This window comes from Rana temporaria, chromosome 1 (genome assembly GCF_905171775.1).
Source record: "Rana temporaria chromosome 1, aRanTem1.1, whole genome shotgun sequence".
In the NCBI taxonomy this organism is placed as follows: domain Eukaryota; kingdom Metazoa; phylum Chordata; class Amphibia; order Anura; family Ranidae; genus Rana; species Rana temporaria.
Genome location: NC_053489.1, coordinates 407,957,148 through 407,983,026, shown reverse-complemented (window position 1 = coordinate 407,983,026; position 25,879 = coordinate 407,957,148).

Genomic DNA, 25,879 nt, shown 5'->3' with positions numbered 1-25,879 from the left:
CTAAAATTAACAAAAGATAACAAAATTAACACTGGTGTAAGACCAGCTTAAAGCGGAGGTTCACCCTAAAAACATTTTTCTAACATTACATTGTGCTCACTTCCAACATTGACAGTATGCTGATTTTTATTTATTTTTTTGTTGTACATACCATCGTATAGCTATTTAACCCCCCCGGCTTCCGGGTAGTGGCTCCCGCGGGAGTGGGCGTTCCTATGCAGAGGCTAAGTGATTGACGTGATGACAAAAACTTCCCCCCGGCACATAAGGCGCGTCACCAGTTTCCGAAAGAAGCCGAACGTTGGTGCGCAGGCGTCGTATAGCGATGTATAGAGCCGACTCGCAGTTCGGCTTCTTTCGGAAACTCGTGGCGCGCCTTATGCGCCAGGGGGAAGTTTTTGTCATCACGTCAATCACTCTGCATAGGAACGCCCACTCCCGCGGGAGCCACTACCCGGAAGCCGGTGGGAAAATAGCTATACGACGGTATGTACAGCAACAAAAAAAAATAAAAAATCAGCATACTGTCAATGTTGAAAGTGAGCACAATGTAATGTTAGAAAAATGTTTTTAGGGTGAACCTCCGCTTTAAGAATACACATGCCCTCTGTTTAGACAATATTTGCTGATTCTGGAATTCAGCTTCTTGGCTTGTAGTTACAATCTGTTAACATCAGCAATAAATGGTGTCACTTCAGCTCTACACCCTTTATTTGTTGGCTTTGTTACAACAAAGGCACTGAACCAACTTTGAAAAGATCCCCAACTTAAAGGGCTTCCATTCTGCCATTAAACCTTTCTAGGCTGGAAAAGTAAACTAACACCAAACCCACACTGTGGTGTGAACTAGGAACTTTCCCTCACCCCAAACCTGAAAGGCAAAATCCAAGCAAGTGAATCTAGGAATGTCATTGTTGGACACAAAAAAACATCATAAAGAAGTTGGTGCAGACTCTGCAGAGTACAAAATCATAAATATTCACATGTGAGCAAAAAGGTGCCTTTTGAGCTTGCATTAACTGTGGATCCATTCACTTTTTTTCTCTTACGTATATCAAGTAACATACAATTTATAGGTTTCATCTCTCCAAGTTTCTAGATAAAGAATCCATTACCCCTTATTATACCCTTTCCAAATACAGTTGAACCTCGGATTACGAGCATAATCTGTTCCAGGAGTATGCTCGTAATCCAAAGTAATTGCATATCAAAGCGAGTTTTCCCATTGAAGTCAATGGAAATTAAAATAATTTGTTCCGCATTGACTTCAATGGGATGCAATACCGAATGCAGCCAGAGGTGGGGGACGCCAAAGAGCGCCAAAAACGTCCGAAAAGGCCTGAGGACACTTCGGCTTGTTTCCTGCGCCCCTGTACCTCAGGCCAAATGAGGTACTGCCGGCCAATGTTCGGCTTTTCTCGGCTCCTGTGCCCCCGTACCTCAGGCCAAATGAGGTAATGCAGGCCTATTTTCGGCTCTGCTCGGCTTCTGCGCCCCCGTACCTCAGGCCAAATGAGGTACTGCAGGCCTATTTAGCTTGAATTCTGCTCATCTTGCAAATCGAGTCAGAATTAAAAAAAAAAGTTGCTCGCAAATCAAAACGCTCTTAAACCAAGTTACTCTTAAACCGAGGTTCTACTGCATATTAAAGAATAGAAAGAAGGAAGTGCTATTTCTAATGATGTTTTTTGTGGGTAAGAAACCCTTTGAGCCTAGGTTCACACTGCTGCGAATTCAAAATCGCGGTAAAATGCGCGATTTTACCGCGATTTCGCGGCCGCGATTTTGCCGCGATTTCGGCCGCAATTTAATGTAAATCGCGGCCCGAAATCGCAAAAAGTAGTACAGGAACTACTTTTTGAAATCGCAGATGCGGCGTCGCACTGATTAGGACAGTGCCATTGCCGACAATTGCCGCCGATTTGAGATGCGATTTGACATGTCAAATCGCATCTCAAATCGTTCCAAATCGTACCCAGTGTGAACCAGGGCTTACCCAATCATCAAGGTCACAGTAAACCTTCTTTGGTTCTTCCTACCACCTAGAACGCACATTTCTGTTAGTCATAGAAACACAGTACAGCCTGGTGCCTATGAAAGTCATGTTGAAATTTGGGATTCAAACCCAAGAAATATCTTTAATGTGGATCAGGAAGGCCATTGGTGGCATTGTGTTCAGATGCTGTAGTTGAGTGAAATCAAATACAGTAAAACCTTGGATTGCCAGCATAATTTGTTCTGGAAACATGCTTGTAATCCACCATAAGAATTTCACCATAAGAAATAATGGAAACTCAGTTGATTAGTTCCACAAACATTTATTCATAAGTACTATAGTTTATAGTCCATATAAAAATATTATAGTAATGTGATAGGTTGTGACCTCTGCCACAGGCCTAGCGATTTAAGGTGCAATAATGGGATTGAGCGAATCCTCCCAGTAAATTTCAGTTAAGGTCACTGGTTGACAGCTGCAATATACCTGTCAGTGTCGTGGTGACCAGATCCCCGATGGTTCGTTCAGGCCTCCTGGATAACCTCTCTCTGGGTTCTCCCTGACCTGATTCCCCACCGCACAGCTCTCAGCTTAGGATCCTCTTAGCAAAGGTTGGGACCCAGCAAGTCGCTGGGGCCCCTCTCATCATCGGGATGAAGCTCCGCATGCTGCGCAACTCCGGTCAGGTAGGCCATGGTGGCGGGGTCCATGGATGCGCGCACCCTGAAGGTGGATGCCGCACCTGGAACTCGGACCACGCGAAAAGGACCTAGAATCAATGGCGTCTGCCCCAGATATACCCTTCCCCAGCATGCCCAGCGAGGGAAAAACTCCTCTAATTGGCTGCTGGGCAAAAGTGACTCTGCCAGAACCCCTCTAGCGCCAACTGCCACCCAGAGGTGGAAACGCACCCCTGAAACGCAGACTGATCTACAAGACAGTTCTGAAAGGACAGCAGCCCTGCAATTTAACAAATTGTGAATGGGAGCAAAATAACTCTCCCATTCCCCACTAACTTTAGCGTAGTGCCCATACTGAAAGTAAGGGGGCGCTACATACTCCCCCCACTTGAAATGACACTGTCCCCAGTGTCCTAAAGCATTCGAGCCCGAATGCTGGCCTGATACTGCAAACCAGAAAGGAAAGTAGGAAAAGAGACATAATTATAAAACATTATGTTACAATATTACTAATATATAAGACATACACACATACACAACCCTAGCTATCTAGCTGCCCATTCTCCACAGTGTTGATAGTAGGTGGGTCCAGAAAAAAAAACCCATATAGGAAAAACATAAAAAGCATACAAACTATATAATATACATTCTGAGGTATCAGAATAATTTTCTATTTATTTACAACCTCCAGGGTCAGAATTGAAACTGTACGCTCACGTCTGAACGCAAAGTTTCCCTTCCTCCCGAGGAGTCCTAAGGTGTAAGTGCTGTAGGAGAAATACTCTTCTCTGTGCAAGAAATTCAAAGCATAAAATTTAACATTTTTGTCCTGCAAGATAACGGTGCAGAACACTGCCCCTAGCGGTCAGTGCGCTGGTACTGCAGCAGTCCGAAATTCAAAGGTGAAGAAGTAGCAGCAAAGGGAAGTAAAAAAAGGGAAAATAGTTATTTTCCTTGCTGAATTTTTCAAAGCTGCGATGAAGAAGTTGGCAAAGTCCCACTCTAACTGACTGAACCCAAACCCCTCCCAAGAGTTCTTCACAAAAGTGTCTATGTGGATCTGGAGGAGCAGGGGGGAAAGGGAAACCGGGAGAAAAGTACAAAACGGAGTGGGGGCAAAGTCCTTGTCCAAAACTTCCCTTCAAGGTGAGTGAGTCAGACAACACACCCACTTAGTCACACAAGGGCCTGGACAGTACAAATATCGGGCGCCCGCATAGGACAGGCACATCACAGATTGAAAGAGCGGTGAAACAAAGAAACACACGGCAACTAACTCACCGGCTCCTTAAGGTGGACATGCAGCGCTGGGCCCGCAAGATGCACTCCGGGCAGGGCGCTTCTTCTTTTTCCTTCGGGTACCAGGGGCCCAGAATCCCCCAAACCCCCGTTGCTCGGGGAACCGAGGCTCAAAAAGATGGTCGGGCAGGTCATCACCACCCATTGTAGAGTCGCCAGACCAAAACTCAAAGTCTGAAGAATCCTCCGCTCCGGAAGGGAGGTAATTTGTGGCCTTAGTTAGCTTGGGTCGGTGGGGCAGCCTCCAGTCACCCCAGCCGGGTAGATGGGGAGGTCCCTCCCTGGCTGTGACACATCGGGTGGAAGCCACGGCAACTGAGACGGCCTCGCGGGTGGTCTTGGCCTGCATGCATGCTGCGTGGGCCACATAGCCGTCTTTCCCCTTCTTGTCAGTCGGGCTTACCTCTATCAAGCGGGTGGGCGAGGTAGCCAATGCCGAGGTCTCAGCAAATGGAACGGTGATGGCATCATCAGCGCTCAAGATCTCCGACTTTTCGATCTCCTCGGAGGGAGGAATTTTCGGCCATGGGGCCTCCACCTCCGTGGTGACTACCCCAGAGAGTCGGTCCACGTGGTAGTCCCTTGGGGGACCGACGGATGGTACAACCTCAAACAGATATGCCTGACACCTCCAGCATCGGGTGAAGGGCAAAAGGTAAACAGCCAGCTCCTGGCATCGAGGGCAGGTCAAGCCTATCATTTTGGTCCCTCTATAGGACAGCAGTGCAAACTGCCCTCTCGTGGACAGCCGAATGCCCGTATCCCGGGCACTCCAGTAAACATAGAGGACACCCCTGGTGTGGTCATGGGGCGCCTCAGGGCAGTGGGAGCAGTAGAGTCCTTCAGGGTTCCGGACATCCTCAACAGCGATCCGTCCTTCTCAAAGAAAATGGTGGCTCTGCCGCTTTGGCGCCAAGATGGGCGTTTCTTCTGCTGCTTGGCGTGAAATTTAGCCCACGTCTCACGCAGGGGAGGGTGGCTCCTCCCACTTGGAAGAACTTGTCTAGGCACGTTGCAGGCGCTTGCTATGCTGCACGGACGCCCAAGCTCAGCGGTGCAGGGTTAACTCCCTCGTTGCCGGACAGTTCAAAACCACGATACCGAACACTCTTCGCTCTTTAATAAATTACTACTCACTTCTCTTGTTGCCAACGGTAACAGCCGAATCCCGGACGAGCCCCCACGTGTAGCGTTACCCCCGCAGGAGCCACTGGTTGTTTGTGGGATCGGCGTATTGAGTTACCTTGCAGGGTGTCTAGGGGTGATACTAGTGAGTACAGGCAATGAGCGAAGGTCCAGTCATCAATTGGATTTTCTTTAATGCTTTATTCCAAGGCCCAACATGGCCAACACCAACATAAGGCAAGACAGGAAAGGCTGATGAAGCATGAGAACAACTTTAGTATCAGGCCTTGGATATGAAAAAGAGCAGTCCTGCTCTTTGTAATAATGAGATCAGTTTGTCACCACTCTAGCCAGAGTGGGTAAAGTGCCCCCGGACAGACCTCTGCCACAAGCCTGGCAGCCGAAGTGTCACTTGCAAATCGCTGGGAGGAACAGACCTCTGTCACAGGCCTGACTCTGGACCTCTGCCACAGGCCTAGCGATTTAAGGTGCAATAATGGGATTGAGCGAATCCTACCAGTAAATTTCAGTTAAGGTCACTGGTTGACAGCTGCAATATACCTGTCAGTGTCCTGGTGACCAGATCCCCGATGGTTCGTTCAGGCCTCCTGGATAACCTCTCTGGGTTCTCCCTGAGCTGATACCCCACCGCACAGCTCTCAGCTTAGGATCCTCTTAGCAAAGGTTGGGACCCAGCAAGTTGCTGGGGCCCCTCTCATCATCAGGATGAAGCTCTGCATGGTGCGCAACTTCGGCCAGGTAGGCCATGGTGGCGGGGTCCATGGACGCGCGCACTCTGAAGGTGGATGCCGCACCTGGAACTCAGACCACGCGAAAAGGACCTAGAATCAATGGCGTCTGCCCCACATATACCCGTCCCTAGCATGCCCAGCGAGGGAAAAACTCCTCTAATTGGCTGCTGGGCAAAAGTGACTCTGCCAGAACCCCTCTAGCGTCAACTGCCGCCCAGAGGTGGAAACGCACCCCTCAAACGCAGACTGACCTACAAGACAGTTCTAAAAGGACAGGATCCCTGCAATTTAACAAATTGTGAATGGGAGCAAAATAACTCTCCCATTCCCCACTAACTTTAGCGTAGTGCCGATACTGAAAATAAGGGGGCGCTACATATATATATAATTATTATTATTATTTTTGCATAATCAATTTTATTCTTTAACAAACACAAGATTACAAACAAGGTGTCAAGGCATCAAATTGATTTTATTATATTATATTATATATATTGATTTTTATTATATTTTATTACAATCTTGAGAATTGTGTTATTTTTAAACAGTAAGCACATTGGATAGTGAAAGGACAGCAGCTCACTGATGAGGTTATCTCTGCACCCTTTCTGTTAGTCTACAAGCTACTGAATATTTGTCACATTCACAGTCTGATTAGCCTTCTGTGCTGCTAATTCCTCGTCTCAGTCAAAATACTGATGTGAAAGGGATTCCAGGTGGTTGTATTTAAGGACAGACTGACACCTTTTTCATGCCTGGCAAAGTAACAGTGTCCCTGCAAAAGGCCCCCCCCCAAACCCTCTTATACTTATGTCTCATCTGCAGGCAGTTACAGTTCCTGGCACTTCTGGATACAGAGGCACACCTGACCTCTGCACCTGTGATAGCAATTAGGCCTAGCAGTCAACCGCTAGGCCTCAGACACTGTCACATGAAAGACAGTGTGATGATACTATTCCGCAGGTAACCAAAACCAATTATTTTTAGTACCAACTATAGATGAGGAAGGAGCAGTGAGGGGAAGCTAGTAAAGGGTAAAGGAGAGCCTATAGAGAGGATTTAATGTAGGGTGACCAGACATCCCCGGTTTCAGGGGACAGTCCCCAGATTGAGGACACTGTCCCCGGACCAAGTCTGTCCCCGGTTTTGTCCCCGGATTGGATTTGAACAGAAGCTGGGGCAATTTCAAAGACAGTCAGTGCAGAATTAAAAAAGAAAAGTCTGAATTACACCCCCCGCTCTGACGCATGCCCATTCAGCTCCGCTCGCATGTTCTTCTGCCTTGGCTTAAATCCCAGCCAGCTACTTGCCTGCTTATCTCCTTGCCTTCCCCGGCGGAGTGATCTTCCTCCACTTCCCACCCACTTCCCACCCTTAATTTAATGTGTTCTATGCATTTTATTTACAGGAGTTCTATAGTCACAGAATATACCTACTTTCATTTTATAACACCAGCATTGTAAAACCATACAAACAACAGTTATTTTTGACAATCCAATGTATGTTGTGCATTCTGCCTGACTGCTGGGCATCTCTTTCTACAACTTCCTGGATTGCCTGCATGCTTTGCATCTTCTCCTCTGCTGTTTACTTTCAATTTTTAAGGACTATATTTCCCATGGTACCTTACTGCCTGCAAGTAGTGATTACTGTACAGTACTGACTCCACCCCCTAAAACTCCTCCTCTCAGCTTCTCTATAGTTCAAATGGCGGGCTCTGTGAAATGTGTGACACAGCAGTGCTTATGAACAGGGCATAGTGAATACATGTCACAAAATTCAAAGAAGTAATGTGTAGGGATCTTCACAAAGTAAGTTTACAAGCAGGAGTTGACTGGAAATAATTACAATTCAGTAAGGAATTGAATATAATGATTTTACATTTTGATTTTTTATATTTAATCATGTAACTGTTTACTAAAATTTGGATTAAAACCACGGTAAAATCCAACTCACGCTCCCATTGCTATATGAGTATGCACTAGCCTGGCCTCATAAGGATGCCAACTGAGAACCTCCCTGCACTGTGTAAACATGTTGTGTAGTCAGTCTTGGCTTACAAAAGAATGTCCAACATATGACGCGATCGTATTGCATATGACAGAATGTGTTCAAACCAGTTTTGGACTAACTATAGAATCATTATTTATGGGATTAGGATAATGGTAGTTTATTACCTTGGACGTATTAGAGCTAATCAGTGGCGTAACTAGAGACTTCAGGGCCCCGGTGCAAGATATCATGAAGGCCCCCCCCCCACCCCCCCCCCCGAAAAGCCTGATTTTGATACTTAATTTTTCTACACTGTACAACAAAGTAAAAGGGGGGGGGGTGGCTGCAGCGGCAGTGATGGTGCTATACTCTCCCACCACCACCTGTGCCTTTTACTGATCCCATCCCTCCACCACTGATCTCATCCCTATCGCCCCCATCACCTCTGTTGTAGAAGAGTAATAGGGGGATAGGGATGAGATCAGTGGTGGGGGGATGAGATCAGTAAGAGGCACGGGTGGTGGGAGAGGATGGCACCACCACTGCCAACCCCCCTCAAGTACCACCGCTGCCACCCCCCTCAAGTACAGTTTACCCGTTGGTTGATAGAGGTTACTATACGTCATTACCGCTCACTGATTGGTTGCAAGAGGTTACTGCACATTATTACAGCTCACTGATTGGTTGCTATAGGTTACTGCTTATCATTATCACTCACTGATTTGTTGCTAGAGGTTACTGCAAATGTATACTGCTCACTGATTGGTTGCTATGGGTTACTGCTTATTATTATTATCACTCATTGTTTTGTTGCGAGAGGTTACAGCACATCATTACCGCTCACTCGGTGACAGGGCAGTATTGTGGTGTGTGATGCAAATGTTGGGTTAAAGTTGGTTGGATGACCGGATGCAGTTTGGGGTGATGTGGCAGCATTGGGGTGAGAGGCTGAGATCATATCTCCCCTATAATGATAGGGAGTAGGGTGATAGGATACTAGAGGTGGGGTACAGGAGGGATGAGGATGATAATGACAGGAGGCAGGGTGGTAGGATGCCAGATAAGGGGTACAGGGGGATGATGATGACAGGGGTGGAGTGGTAGGAGGCCAGAGGTGGGGTAGAGAGGAATGATAGGGATGTTGATGACAATGGGCGTAGTGGATGTCAGCAAAGGGGGATGAGGTGGGAGGTATAGGGATGATGATGATAGTGGGTAAGGTGGTAGAAAGCTGGCAGAGGTGTACAGGGGGATGAAGATTACAGGGGGTGGGATGGAAAGAAACTGGCAATGGGGTACAGATGGGATGATGATGGTGGGGGTGGGGCGGTAGGAAGCTGGTAGTGGGTGATAAAGATGACGGGGTGGGGTAGTTGGACGCTGGCGGAGAGGTGCAGGGGGGATGAAGATGACAGGGGGCGGGTGGAAGGAGCTGGCGGTGCAGGGGGATGAAGATGGCAGGAAGCGGGTGGAAGGAGCTGGCGGTGCAGGGGGGATGACAGGGGGCGGGTGGAAGAAGCTGGCGGTGCAGGGGGATGAAGATGACAAGGGGCGGGTGGAAGAAGCTGGCGGTGCAGGGGGATGAAGATGACAGGAAGCGGGTGAAAGGAGCTGGCGGTGCAGGGGGGATGACAGGGGCGGGTGGAAGAAGCTGGCGGTGCAGGGGGATGAAGATGACAAGGGGCGGGTGGAAGGAGCTGGCGGTGCATGGGGATGAAGATGACAGGGGGCGGGTGGAAGGAGCTGGCGGTGCAGGGGGGATGACAGGGGGCGGGTGGAAGGAGCTGGCGGTGCAGGGGGATGAAGATGACAGGAAGCGGGTGGAAGGAGCTGGCGGTGCAGGGGGGATGACAGGGGGCGGGTGGAAGGAGCTGGCGGTGCAGAGGGGATGAAGATGACAGGAAGCGGGTGGAAGGAGCTGACAGTGGGAAGTATGATGACAGGAAGTAGGGTGGTGGTATGCCAGGAACAAGGGATGATGAGGAGAAGGATTATGGCAGGGGGTCAGTAAGTGACATCATATGCCGAAGGATGGCATAATACCAGGGCTGTGTGTGTGGGTTGCTCGGGAGGTGGCATTACTACACTACAGGATGCTGTCAGTGTCGGGCAGGACCATTAGACAGTACCTGTAGGCTGTGGCAGACTGGCTCCTCGATGACTGTCAGGCACCGTCCGTCCATCGGGGGAGAGAGCAGAGAAGGCACAACTGCTGCAGCCATTACACGCTCTGCACATGGCAGGAGACTTGCAGAGCGCGGCTGAAGGGGGGGGAGCCAGGGGAGGGGAGTACGTGCAGCTGTCCACTGACCATGAGACCTTCGGACAGTGAAAGTGGTCAGTCAGTTCCGCCCCTGGCCAGGAAATACTAGTTGGGCCACCGCAGCGCAGGCTTTTGTCCCGCGTTAGAGATGGCCCTGGGGACACCAATCGGGGGGACATTCCTAATTAGAGAGCCGCCTCTGAGGTGACGGGCCCCCCGGACTGACAGGGCCCAGTCGCAACTGCGACTGTTGCGACCATGAAAATTCCGCCACTGGAGCTAATCCTTTATTCGCAAAAAAACAAAACACAAAGCAAGCGTGAAATCTGTTTACAGATTTACATATAATAATCAATAAAATACTCTGCTGGTGTTTTATATATATATATATATATATATGGGGGGCGTGGCCGGATGTGATCGAGGCTAGACGTGTCTTTTCAGAGCTCCGGCTGCCATCCGATACATCCATCCTGTTTATTGCGGCCAGATCGAGCGTTCAGCACCGTGGCGAGGTAGCCTGGCTGGGGGAAGCATAGGGGATTACGGGGATGTCCTCCTCGGCTGCTAAGAAGAAGGAGAAGCAGAGATCTCAGCCTCCGAAGGAGCAGCGGCAGCTCCGCTCTCAAGGCAGCATGGCGACTGGCCCCGCCCACGCCATCTTGATCACCAGCTCCTATGCTCAGCGCGCCTCTTCTCTCCAGGGCAAGATGGCGCTGCAACAGGACGCTTTGATGCCAGCATCTGAGGGGTCATCTCCTGTCTCCCAGGAGGTTGAGGTGGACGCAGCTGCGATCACGGGTCCCATCCTGGAAGCCATAGCGGCCTCAAAGACTGAACTGGTGAGTCGCATAGATTGTCTGGCGACCGAATGTAACCTCATCCGCCATGATCTTGACAAGATCAGGGGTAGGCTGACCGCTGCTGAGGACCGTATCTCGGGGGTAGAGGATATCTCCCACACACATGTCTCTCAACTAGCGGAGCTGCATGACATGGTCCGGTCCCTACAACACCGTGCGGACGACGCTGAAGACAGGCAAAGACGCAATAACATCCGCGTGGTAGGCCTGCCTGAGGGAGCAGAGGGAATGTCAATGGCCACCTTTGCTGAGGGCTTCTTCAAGACCCTGCTCGGACTGGGGGATCTCCCTCCCACTTATGTTGTTGAACGGGCCCATAGAGTACCCACTGCGGCTCGGCCATCGGGTGCCCCTCCCAGACCGTTCCTGGTCCGGTTTCTCAACTATAGAGACAGTGACATGCTGCTTGCCGAGGCGAGAAAACATAAGGAGCTGAGGTATGACAACGCTAGGATCATGCTTTTCCCAGACTTCTCGGCGGAGACGCAGAAACGCCGACGCTCCTTCACGGATGTGAAGAGACGACTTAGAGAAAGGGAGCTCAAATACAGCATGCTGTATCCCAGCCGTCTCCGTGTGCAGTTCAAGGGGTCAGTGAAATTCTTTGACAACCCGGAAGATGCCTGTGAATGGCTGGATCGGTCGCGGTGAGGTTTGCAGTGCGTCCATGATCGGTATCTCGGATAGTTTCATCGGAATCCCGATGGGGTCTGTGTTCCTGTTTTTGCAGTTCTGCTCTACCTACGACGATGCCTCCTCATGCTGGTTTGTTGGTTCCCCCCTCTTCTTTTTTCATTTTTGGTTATTAATTTTTATTTTCATTTTTCTCTAAGGGGGAGGGGGGGAGGGGGAAGATTTATTGGGAATCCTTGCTACCAGACTTCGCTGACTTAGACTTTGGTGAGCCATGTTCTGCTGTCACAGCCTGCTGGATCTCATGTGGGACTAGGCCACCAGGCCCTTGCTCTATTCACTTTTCCACACGGCCACAATCTAACTGAATTTGATCAGCCAATGGGGCTCTGGCGATGGGCACAAGTTTTTTTTTCCTTTTTTTTTTATGTGCACGTCTATGCCGAACTATCGTCACATATGGTGGAACTCTGACAGGTTTGTTTGTTACAGGGATGAAGCTGCATACCGGACAGTTTTTGTTTTAGTTTCTGGTATAATGGCAGGGGGAGGGGGGGAGGGTTTTTGACCAACACCATGGGACCTTTTTTGTATTTTGCACCTTTGAACTCCACGGACTATTTGGCCTGTTGCAGGTTTCTATGGCTCATTTTTCCTTATTCAATGGTCATGTCTTTGAGACTGTATTATTTTGAAATGTGTAATGGATAGTCGAATTAAGGTACTGTCATGGAATGTCAGAGGTTTGAATAATAAGTTCAAGAGGGCGGCGGTATTTCAATACCTCAAACAAGTCAAGCCACATATTGTTCTCCTTCAGGAGACCCATCTAGAGGGTAGTAAGATCCTAGCACTGCGTAAGACCTGGATACAGAGGGCGGTTCATTCCACCTATTCCACCTACTCTAGGGGGGTTTCAATTCTGATTAGCAGGGCCGTGCAATGTGTAGTTCACCAGGTATTTACTGACCCTGGGGGGCGATACGTGGCACTCTTGAACTTATCGGTTCATAAGCTTTTATTGGTAAATGTATATGTGCCTCCTCCCTTTCAAGCTAAATTGTTATATGACCTGTTGGTGACACTAGGCCCGTATCTGCATGTTCCAACATTGTTCATGGGAGATTTTAATGCCATCCTCGATCCGGTGCTGGACTCCTCCAATGCTGCTAGGACGGCCTCGGGGGATCTCAGTTCTTGGGTCTCGGTGGCGGGAATGACGGAACTGTGGAGGTGGAAACATCCGGGTGTCGTCTCGTACTCTCACTTATCCTCTACACATAGGTCGTCAGCTAGGATAGACTTGGCGTTTGGCAATGCCCCTATCTTACAAAATGTTTGCATGATGGAGTATTTGGCCGGGGGCCCCTCGGATCACAACCCACTTATGGCCACCTTGGCCTTCCCGGACCGGGGGACGAGGGGGGGCTGGAGACTGTCCCCAGGCTGGTTGGTGGAGGATCAGGTACTAGAACACCTTAAAACTTCCATGGCTACTTATTGGGAGACCAACGAGGGTTCGGCTGAACCTCCGGTGGTTTGGGATGCTTTCAAGGCAGCGACCAGGGGGGAGTGTATCTCGGCCATTAAAGCAGCCATGGGGGACCATAATCGGGAATGTGAACTCCTGACGGCCAAAGAGCGGGAGAGTGCTAAAGCACATGCAGACTCTCCCTCGGAGGCCAACTATGTGTCCCTACTGGAGGCTAGGCGTGCAGTTGCCCTACATTTCTCGGACTTAGCACATACTGAGGTGAAAAGGAAGGCGGAGACTATCTTTGCAGAAGGGGACAAAAACGGTAAGCTCCTGGCTAATCTGGCTGCGGACCCAAAAACGACAGTCAGTGTACCTGTAGTGAGGGGGAGGGGAGGGGCCTTGGTTACTGATCCCGCGGAAGTTCTAGACGAATTTGTGAGGTACTACTCAGCTCTTTACTCGCCCATCTCGGCATATGACTCTGCTGGGTTGGACGAGTTATTGAGGGGCGTAGCTTTGCCCCGTCTGTCGGACGAGGATGCTGAGTCTTTGGATAAGCCCATCTCGGTTCTAGAGATAGAGGCTGCAATGCAGGCGTTTCCTCCGCAGAAGGCGCCAGGGCCTGATGGTTTCCCGGCGGATTTCTACAGGACTTATAAGTCTCAATTGGCTCCTAGACTGAACCGGCTCTTTAGACACTGCTGGGAGTCGGGGGCCTTAACTGAGTCCATGATGGAGGCGTACATGGTGCTCCTATTAAAACCGGGCAAAGACCCAATGGAGTGCTCATCCTATAGGCCGATTGCTCTGCTCAACATGGACCTCAAGATCCTTACTAAGGTCTTGGCGTCGAGATTGTCTGGGGTCATTTCGACCCTAGTGGATGTTGACCAAACAGGGTTCATGCCTGGTATGTCAACGGACACAAACTTGAGAAGGCTATTCACGCATCTCCAATTGGATAATGCTGAGTGCCCGGGTAAAGTGATTGTGTCCATTAACATCGAAAAAGCTTTTGACTCCGTAGATTGGCAGTACATGCACAAGGTATTGGAGGAAATGGGGTTCGGTCCCGGTTATCGTAAGTGGATTAGGTTGCTATATGCTAACCCTCGAACGGCTGTTCGGCTGGGTTTTAAGATATCCCCATTCTTCCAAATTGGTCGGGGTACAAGACAGGGATGCCCACTCTCTCCATTCCTTTTTGCGTTAATGATGGAGCCTATAGCCAGGGCACTTAGGCAATCGGGGGAGGGGGGGGGGGGTCCGAATTGGAACAATTGTAGAAAGTGTGGCGCTCTATGCAGACGACCTGCTGCTATTCCTTAGCGATCCGGGGGTGTCGCTTAAGGCAGCCTTACAGATTCTGGACACGTTTGCCTCTTTTTCGGGCCTGCGTGTGAACTGGAGCAAGTCCTCTATATTACCTCTAGGTCCCGAGGCCCCGCTGCAGCGGGACGATGCGCTACCGCTGCTGTGGGTATCCTCTATTACGTATTTGGGGGTTAAAATTACTGCTGATATTACTGATTATATGACTCTAAATCTTCTCCCGCTAGTGACTACTCTGAAACAACGGGTCCAGGCCTGGAAGAAATTGCCCCTTTCGCTACTTGGAAGAGTTAACCTGCTCAAAATGAATTTTTTACCTGTTCTCCTATACTATCTGCGTCACTCCCCTGTGTGGATTCCCAAATCGTTCTTTACATCATTGAATGGTATAATAGGGGCTTTTATTTGGTCGCCTCAGTCTCCCCGAATAGGTGTTAAGGTCCTCCAAGAACCTTGGGGTCAGGGGGGGCTGGCACTCCCGGATTGGCAGAAGTATTATCTGGCTGGCCAGATGGTTTTCGCCAGACGCTGGTTGCTAGCAAACGAGGGGGACACGGCCACTATTCTGGAGGCGGCACTGTTGGGGTCATATGAAAGTCTGAGGTTGGCTCTATACAGAGGCCCGAAATCTACCTTACCTTTGACTACCACTATGAGGGCTACCATTAGGGCATGGGAGGTTGCTACCACCATGGTCTCGCCTTCATATTTGGGAGTCTCGCCCTCGGCTCCTCTGTGGTTAAACCCAAATTTACCGGACTTTTGCTCCCTTCCAGACCCAATGATCTGGGCCTGTGGGGGGGTCAAACTGCTGGAACATGTTACTAGAGAGGGAGACCTAATCTCATTTGACCAGCTAAAGACCAGGCACAACCTGCCTAACTCCTTTCTCTTTAGATATCTGCAGCTGCGCCACGCTTTTTTAGGCTCAGTTCGGGGGCCGTAGGGTGGAGTCTCTTCCCTCGGCGCTGGAGAATCTATTAACTACCGAGGATTAGTCTAAAACCCTGTCCACAGTGTATAAGGACATGTTTACCAAAACCCCCATTGGGGTGTCCAGGTGTAGAGAAAGATGGGAGAGTGAGATTCCTGACATTCAAGGGGAGGAGTGGGAGGACATGTGGGACCATCCCTTCAAACATCTGGTCTCTGCTAGGGATCGTCTAATCCAATTTAAATTTTTACATCGCATTTATTATACCCCGGCCAGGTTATCACGTATTTACCCCGCTAGTACCGGTCAGTGTTGGCGGTGTAATTTTGCCCCAGCGGGCTCGGAACACATATTTTGGACATGTCCTCAAGTTCAGAACTTTTGGGCAGGGGTGGTTGAGTGTCTGTCGGGAGTACTGAGTGTTCCAGTTCCTCTGACTGCTAGGGTCTGCCTCTGACTCTGACTGCTAGGGTCTGCCTCATCGGGTTGGTTGAGGAGGTAGTTCCCTCCTTGGCACATCGTACCCTTTTGAATATTGGGATGTTTTATGGCAGGAAGGCTATTCTACTGAAATGGAAAAACTCCAATGCCCCTACCTTATCATTTTGGAGGGACTGGTCAACTCTGTAATACACATGTACAAGGCCACCTATAGGTCGAGGGGTTGTGATAAGACATTCAGGAGGGTTTGGCAGGCATGGTTAGACTCATCAGATACTGTGGGTTAGAGCTGCAGTTTGACTCTGTGAGGGCTCCGCCACTTCCTGGAGTCTACGCTAAATAATGATGCTTTACAACGATTGATACACTTCTGGCACTTAATGAATGAATGACTTGTATAGCGCAACGCATGCGAACTGAATCGCCTCTGGGCGCTTTTTCCAGCCAGTATCTGCTTGGCTGGTGCAGTCATTTTTACCCCGTAGGATCATGACATGCTAGGGACACACAGCCATACACACAGATATACATATATATACTGGGCCAATTTTGGACGAGATCCAATTTACCTACAAGCATGTCTTTGGAGTGTGGGAGGAAACCGGAGTACCCGGAGGAAACCCACGCAGACACAGGGAGAACATGCAAACTCCAGGCAGATGGTGTCGTGGTTGGGATTCGAACCAGCGAACCTTTTTCTGCTAGGCGAAAGTGCTACTCACTGCACCACTGTGCTGCCCGCACATAGAAGGCTTCCGTTTCATTTTATTGTATCTCCCCTTTTTTTTTATTTTTCTGATCTGAGTATCTGGATATGACCTGTTTCTAAATTTATTGAGCCAAGGCTGCCTGCGGGCACTATACTTTATGGATCTTACATGGTGTTTCTCTGTTGGACTGCTATGGGAGGGTGGTTGGTCAAGGTTGGGGTTGGAGTCAGGGGTGGGGGGTGGGGGGAGGGTACACGTCAGTTAATTGTAAATGCTGTTAGTGGGTGTGCCGGCCCTGCGTGGCCTGTGTCTAGGTGGGCATGTTGCCTACCTGGTGTGTGTGACTGTTTTTTGTGTTTAAAAATCAATAAAAAGAATTTTCAAAAAAAAATATATATATATATATCTATATATAGATATATATATATATAAATATATTAGTGCTGTCAGTTAAACGCATTATTAACGGCGTTAACACAAACCCATGTTAACGCCGTAAATTTTTTTATCGCGCGATTAACGTTCGGGGGTTATACCGGGATGATGCCTGCAGCCGCAGGCATCATCCCGGTACCGTTGTTTAGAGCGGGCGATCGGCTATCCAAACATAACAACCGATGCGGCTAAAAGCCGCTCGGTTGTTATGCCGGAGGAGCGGGAGGGGACATCCCCCCCTCCCGCCGCCTTTCGCCGCTCTGACCGGGCCTCCCGTCCCACCGGGAGACCCAATCCTCCATCCGCCGCGTTCTGTGTTCAGGCGGAGACTGACACTAAGCCGTAAACGGCTTTGATTCAGTCTCCGCATTGAAACCACGGAAGCGGCGTCATGACGTCACTTCCGGGTTTCTCGGCTGCCAATGGCGCCGGATTTAAAAAAGTACACAGTATTCAGAATCGCCGTTTTCGGCGATCTGAATACTTTGAAGTGCAAAGGAGGGCTCGGAGGTCTTTTAGACCCCGATCCCTCCATAAAGAGTACCTGTCACCACCTATTGCTGTCACAAGGGATGTTTACATTCCTTGTGACAGCAATAAAAGTGATCAAAATGTAAAAAAAAAAAAAAACACAATTTAACATTATAAAAAAAAAAAAAAAAAATAAGAAAACAAAAAAAAAATGTTTTAAAGGGTGAACCTCCTTCATCGCGCGATTAATCGTGAGTTAACTATGACATTAATGCGATTAATCGCAAATAGAAATTTTAATCGCTTGACAGCACTAAAATATATATATATATATATATATATATATATATATATATATACACACACACACACAGTATATAGATATACCAAATGCCACCAAACCAGTGTCTGGAACATTGATGACATTCCAAAATGGCAGCTGGCGGTTGTCACATGTTGCTGCAAAGTAACCATGTTGTAAGAGTAAAGTGTGTACATTATTATGCATTCCACAGATATCATCTGTAATGAAGAGAACCCTTTTTTAACTTGTCTCTACTTACATAAAGTGTATGTCCGACCAACATTTTTTTTTTTATTATAGATAAAATGCAGAAGTAATAAAGCCTTTCCATATTCATACTGTTACAGAGGCAACAGCCTCACCAGACAGAAAGCAAAGAAAAATCTCCAACAACATTACTGAAAATAAAAAAATCAATGTACTACCAGTGTAGTAGAAAGCTAGAACCCCTGTGAACATGTTTTTGCTGCATGTGTTCTTGTTGTAGATTTTCAGATTTTCCCTTACTTTCTGTCGTCATCACTACAGGAAATAAGGGCAAACCTCTTGTACGGAGCCCCAGATGGCATTATGGGGTATATAAATAAAACAAACATACATACCTACCTCCAGCATCTGTATGACATGGCAGTTGTCCCACTCTGGCTCTAAGGCCACAAACTGATGGATCACATGACCTTTGATTAGTCAGCTAAGGTGCTGCACCCTGCTCTTCTCATCCAGCATTTACTGGAGTGCTGGGCTAGAGAAAGGGCAGGTGTGGCTGGCCCTAGCTCTGAGCCACATGCTGAAATAAGAAGCCAGCTGTTAATCAGACAGATGGGTGGATCCCGACAAGATCATGAGGATCCTTCTTGAACTTGATGTACTCTACTTTGGAGTACCTGTAGCATCAGAAGTTGGACCCCAATCTGTGCAATGAAACTTTTCTAATTGGTTCCTGCACTACTTTTGGTCCTACTTTGGTACGACTTGCATTGACTTCTGTTAAATAAGTCACATTCAAGTCAAGCAGAAGTCGTGCTGGGGTCCAACTTCAAAGTTGCGCAGAAGTTGCACAATGTTGAATTCGGATGCAGTGTGAACCCGGGCTCACTCTGGTTCACAGCAGTACATTAATAAAAATATGACCCAAAAGAGCAGTATGGCAAAAGAAAGTTTGCCCATACCTCTCTTTAAAGCAGAGGTAATAATCTTTGCATACTCTAAAATAAAATTGTGTCTGGGCACACTTTTTGAAGCCCATTATAGTTAACAACCTGCACCATGTAGTGAAAATAGTAAAATTAATGCTTGGGTCCTAATAGCTTCATATACAGTGCCTTGCGAAAGTATTCGGCCCCCTTGAACTTTGCGACCTTTTGCCACATTTCAGGCTTCAAACATAAAGATATAAAACTGTAATTTTTTTTTGGAAGAATCAACAAGTGGGACACAATCATGAAGTGAAATGAAATTTATTGGATATTTCAAACTTTTTTAACAAATAACAAACTGAAAAATTGGGCGTGCAAAATTATTCAGCCCCTTTACTTTCAGTGCAGCAAACTCTCTCCAGAAGTTCAGTGAGGATCTCTGAATGATCCAATGTTGACCTAAATGACTAATGATGATAAATAGAATCCACCTGTGTGTAATCAAGTCTCTGTATAAATGCACCTGCGCTGTGATAGTTCAGAGGTCCGTTTAAAGCGCAGAGAGCATCATGAAGAACAAGGAACACACCAGGCAGGTCCGAGATACTGTTGTGACGAAGTTTAAAGCCGGATTTGGATACAAAAAGATTTCCCAAGCTTTAAACATCCCAAGGAGCACTGTGCAAGCGATAATATTGAAATGGAAGGAGTATCAGACCACTGCAAATCTACGAAGACCTGGCCGTCCCTCTAAACTTTCAGCTCATACAAGGAGAAGACTGATCAGAGATGCAGCCGAGAGGCCCATGATCACTCTGGATGAACTGCAGAGATCTACAGCTGAGGTGGGAGACTCTGTCCATAGGACAACAATCAGTCGTATACTGCACAAATCTGGCCTTTATGGAAGAGTGGCAAGAAGAAAGCCATTTCTTAAAGATATCCATAAAAAGTGTTGATTAAAGTTTGCCACAAGCCACCTGGGAGACACACCAAACATGTGGAAGAAGGTGCTCTGGTCAGATGAAACCAAAATCGAACTTTTTGGCAACAATGCAAAACGTTATGTTTGGCGTAAAAGCAACACAGCTCATCACCCTGAACACACCATCCCCACTGTGAAACATGGTGGTGGCAGCATCATGGTTTGGGCCTGCTTTTCTTCAGCAGGGACAGGGAAGATGGTTAAAATTGATGGGAAGATGGATGTAGCCAAATACAGGACCATCAAATTCTGGAAGAAAACCCGATGGAGTCTGCAAAAGACCCGAGACTGGGACGGAGATTTGTCTTCCAACAAGACAATGATCCAAAACATAAAGAAAAATCTAAAATGGAAAGGTTCACAAATAAACATATCCAGGTGTTAGAATGGCCAAGTCAAAGTCCAGACCTGAATCCAATCGAGAATCTGTGGTAAGAACTGAAAACTGCTGTTCACAAACGCTCTCCATTCAACCTCACTGAAATCGAGCTGTTTTGCAAGGAGGAATGGGCAAAAATGTCAGTCTCTCGATGTGCAAAACTGATAGAGACATACCCAAAGCGACTTACAGCTGTAATCATACGCCGCCATAACCTTCTCTTCCACTTCTACGCAGACGACACCCAGATATACTTCCGCCTCCCCAGGACCAACGATAGGCAAGTTGATCTTGCCTCTTGTTTGGAGGAGATTAGAACCTGGATGGGAGCCAATTACCTCAAGCTTAATGGCTCCAAAACTGAAACTATGATCTTCAGTAACCATGATTGCCCTAGTAAGATGCCCGACTGGCCAGACTCCTTTAAACCGAGTCCGGTACCAGTCTCTAAGGTCAGGGACCTGGGGGTTATCCTTGATTCTAAGTTGGCATTGCGTAGCCAGGTGAATCAAGTGGTAAGTGTATGCCACTTCCACTTGAGACTCCTGAGATCTACGTTTCGCTTTATCGAGGACTCTGACAAAATCTCTATGGTCAATGCAATGGTTGGTAGTTGACTTGATTATTGCAATGCCCTGTATATGGGTGTGCCTAAGAACATCTTGCACAAGCTTCAGCTGGTGCAGAATGCAGCTGCCAGGCTACTCACGGGCGTGGGCCGGTACGATCACATCACTCCATCCCTACAAGCCTTACACTGGCTGCCCGTGGCACAACGGGCTCAGTTTAAGACGGGGTGTCTTGTGCATAAGGCCATCCATGGTTTTGGACCGGGCTATCTCAGAGAAAAATTCATCAGACATGTGCCTACTAGATCGCTGCGGTCTGAGAATTTAGCTTTGTTGAACATCCCCAAATTTGCTAAAAACAAATGTGTGTGGGAGGACCCTGGAAGTTCAAGGAGCTCAGTTCTGGAACTCCTTGCCCCTTCATATAAGACTGGAAAATGATCTCCTAAAGTTTAGGAGATTGTTAAAAACATGGCTATATATCCAGGCTTTCGGGGTGACTTAAATATTAAGTATTCGGATAGCTCAAAATTTTTATATATTTAGCTTTGTATGTTTTATATTTTTTATTCGTTAATTGTTATTGTTTTATTGTCACTTGTTTGGTCGATGTAGTTTTTGCCCCTTTTCTGTTCTGTTTTTATCCCGCCAGTGCATCGAGGCACGTGTGTAAGACTGTGCTGTGTTTTATAAGCATTTTAATAAATAAATAAATAAATAAATCACAGCAAAAGGTGGTGCTACAAAGTACCGGTATTAACTTAAGGGGGCTGAATAATTTTGCACGCCCCATTTTTTCAGTTTATTATTTGTTAAAGTTTGAAATATCCAATAAATTGTGTTCCACTTCATGATTGTGTCCCACTTGTTGTTGATTCTTCAAAAAAAATTACAGTTTTATATCTTTATGTTTGAAGCCTGAAATGTGGCAAAAGGTCGCAAAGTTCAAGGGGCCGAATACTTTCGCAAGGCACTGTATACATCACATAAGAAACTGAATGGGACATTGATGACATTCCAAAATGGCAGCTGGTGGCTGGCACATGTTGCTACAAAGTAACTATGTTGTCAGAGTAAAGTGTGTACATGCAGCATTCCAAACATATCATTTGTAATGAAGAGCCCCATTTATTCAATTCTAACCAAAGCCATGGTATTTATAACTTTAATGCTATCAGGCTTCATATACAGCAGGTGTATACAGTAATAAATTAGCCCTTTTCTTTTTTTTTTCACAGCAAGGTTTGGAAAAAATTCATGCTTATTTGCGCGTTTGCATACAGCGTTGTCCGACGTTTTTTACTTCAAAGTTTTTTATTTTAGCCAATAGGAAAAATTATCATCTTTTCATCACTTGTTGCTATGTTGGTAGATTTTTTTAATCTTCTGCATGGGCGACAAGTTCTATTGATTAAATCGACGAAACGCCCGTAGCAAACGCCCGTTGTCGCGCAAGTCGCTTGAATCGAGCGTTTCCATTACTTTCTATGGGAAATGGAAATGCTCAAATACGCCCAAACCGCCCGATACGCGCGACAAAAAAGGGTCCGGGAGTTTGAGCTTCAGGCGATCGTCGTTTCAGCGTTCGGCGTTGAGATGTGAACAGTCTCCATAGAGACTAATGTAATTTCGACCCTCCGGCGTATTGTAGCGTCGCGCTTTAGGCGTTAAAACGCCTAGGTGTGAATGGAGCCTAACTTTTGCGTAAAACCAAACTATGGGATATTTTTATTTTATTTTTTTACTGGTAATGGCGGCGATTACTTATAGCAGGACTGCAATTTTGCAGCAGACAAATTGGACACCTAACTGATGCTTTCTGGGGACCAGTGACACTAATACAGTAATCAGTGCTAAAAAATATGCACTGTCACTGTACTAATGACACTGGCAGGGAAGGGGTTAACATCAGGGGTGATCAAAGGGTTAAATGCATGCCTTAGTTGTGCTTTTCTAACTGTGGGGGAGTTGCTTTGATTAGGGAAAGGCAAAGATCCATGTACCTGTTTAGCAGAAACACGGGATCAGTACCTTCCCCTCTGACAGAACGACAATGTGTCTTGTTTACACAGGCAGACTGCTGGTTCTGCTTGTGTCCTGAACGATCGGTGCTGATTGGCTCCCGCTGTGTCCAATTACAGCAGTAGTGGGTTTGCCGGTGCCGCGCATGCGCCCCAGACCATGCAGTGCAGGATCACGTACCAGTAAGTGATTCTGCACAGAGCGGCCACCCACCGCAGTAAATGTACATGGGGTTGTCGGGAACTGGTTAATGTCCTGCATTTTTGGCACATTTCTAAAAGCGCATCAGTCGTACTGCATGCTACATCTTTAGTGCCTGTGTTCCGTCATATTAGGCGACCTGTCGTAATTGGTAACGGAAGTGACGTTTCGTCGCTGCCGTCTTGCTACACCCGCACTCCTCCACAGTAACAATACACTGAGAAGGGGGCAAGCGGACATCTTGTTACACCCACCGGAGTTTCGAATTTCACACGTATTTTTTTTTTTTTTTTTTTTACCACCTCAGCTTTTACCAAATCCTAGAGACCGGCTCATGGTTTGATGCGTCTTACGTCTCATTTTGTGGTTTGCATCATGTGTGGTATATATACTATGCTCCTTATGTTTTTTTTTTTTTGTTTTTTAAATATAGGCCAACACTATTATATAGGCGGGAATGGATTATTACAATAGCTTGCCATTGTGGCTCTATATTATTAACGCCCCCCCCCCCCCCCCCCTCTTGGCTCCCAGGAATCTACTAACTTTTCCTTCGCAAACTAAAACAATCTCTAACGTTCATTGATCATGAATAGTATGTGACTCGCTCTAGGGAAAGACCCTAGCCAGGGAAGTTATAATTTCCATGTTGCCAACACATGGCTTGTTAGTAGCATGCCCTAACTCTTTCTGCATAGCTCCATGTTTTTTTGTACTCCCTCCATTTTTCCCATTTTTCCCTATGTCCACCGCTCGTCTCTAGGTGACTATCCTTTAACTCTTCCAACCTGTACGTTTCCTCCACTTCGTCTATCCAGTTCCAAACGTGTGGACTTTCCGTCTCCTGCCACTTTTTGGGTATAAGTTTCTTTGCGGCGTTTAGAAGATGAGGAAGTAAAGACTGCTTATATTTTTTTTTCCCCTCTTGGCTGCAATGAAAGAGCACGACCCAGGGGTCTTTCTTTAAATCTTCGCCCGTAATAACTTTAATTTGACTCAAAATTATGTCCCAGTAAGTTTGTATTTTTGGGCATAACCACCAAAGGTGGGCCATCGTGCCTCTTTCTGAGCAGCCCCGCCAACACTCTGCGGTCTGATCTGCTTTATATTTATTTGCTTTGTCTGGTGTAATATACCACCCTGAGATACACTTATAATTTGTTTCGGCGGTTCGTACGTCAATTGCGGATGAATGGGTAAGATGCATTATCTTATAACTGTTTGTCCCTCTTGTGGTTCCTAACTCTCTTTCCCATTTACCTATAAAGGGTGCTTCGCTCCGTGACCCTATCTTTACCAATAATCCATATAATTTAGTGATAGTGCCCTTTGTATTCTTAGATTTGCAAATCTTCTCGAGTGGAGTTAGCTCCGCCTCCGTCCGTAGTGGACGGGGGAGGTGCCACACAAAGTGATGCAACTGGGAGTAATGCCACCTATCCAAGATCCAAAAATCCGTTTTGGATCTCAAATCTTCATAGGTCATTATCTCTCCCTCTTTAATAATATCCCCTAAGTAAACCGTGTCTGCCTTAATCCAATTCCCTCCAATTTTATTTTCCCCTGGTGCAAAATAAGGATTTTCTTTAAGGTTCATTAATGGGGAATTAAATTTACCCTCTATTTGTGTCAGGGTCTTGTCCCACATTCTTAAAGTGTCCCGTGTTAGATCATGTGTTTTGTGGTCTAGTGCTCTGTGTTGTGCAGGAATCCAAATAATATTATTCAAATATTTACTAGTTAGTGCTTTCTCAATTTGCACCCACCTTTTGTCCTTCCTATCCCGTGCCCATTCTACCGCACGTGCTAAGACCGCCGCCTTATAGTAACTTTTGATATCCGGAACTGCCAGACCGCCGAGTGGCTTACCCTGTTTTAGGATGGAGAGGGATATTCTATGCTTCTTATTTTTCCAGACATAGTTTAGTAACAAGGAATTAAGAATTCTCAAAAATTGCTGAGGGAGGGCTATGGGGAGTAATAAAAATTTATAAAGAATTTTTGGGACTACAACCATCTTCAGCATATTAATGCGTCCGATCCATGAAATGGGTTTATTAACCGTTCTTTTTAATTCGCTCTTGATCTCATTTAGTAAGGGAACATAATTTATTTTATACATCTTCTGGGCTGTATTGGCCAATTTGACTCCTAGGTACTTTAATTCTTTGGTCCAGGGGAACACACAGATCTCCTTGACCCGACCCACCTCCTTTTTGTTTAAATTAATATTCAGAATTTCAGATTTAGTTTCGTTAATTTTAAAATTAGAAATGGCACCATATTGTTGCAACACTTTGGAGAGCTTTGGGATAGATTTGGCCGGATTGGTTAGGTAAAACAAAATATCATCGGCAAAAGCCGATAATTTATGTTCCTCCCCTTCTACTCTGACTCCATTAATGTCGGGGTCGTTACGTATAGTAGACAACAGAGGCTCTAAAGAAAGAATAAAAAGAAGGGGGGACAGGGGGCATCCCTGCCTTGTCCCATTTTTCATCTCGAAGGGGTCCGATAGTGTTCCATTAATTTTTATTTTTGCTGAAGGGTGATGGTAGAGTGTTTTAATCCAGCGGGACATCCTTTTTCCTATTCCCATGGCATTGAGAGTCTCCATCATGAGCCCCCAGTCTACCCTGTCAAAGGCTTTTTCAGCGTCAACTGACAGGAATAGACCTGGGGGCCCATTCTGCCTTATGGTCTGTAGCAGGAGGATAGCCCTGAGACTGTTATCTTTGCCCTCTCTGTTGGGCACAAATCCTACCTGGTCGGGGTGAATCAAAACGTGCATAGCCCCTTTTAGTCGCCCCGCCAGAATCTTGGCAAAGAGCTTAGTGTCTGTATTTAACAAAGAGATAGGTCTGTACGCCGAACAGAGAG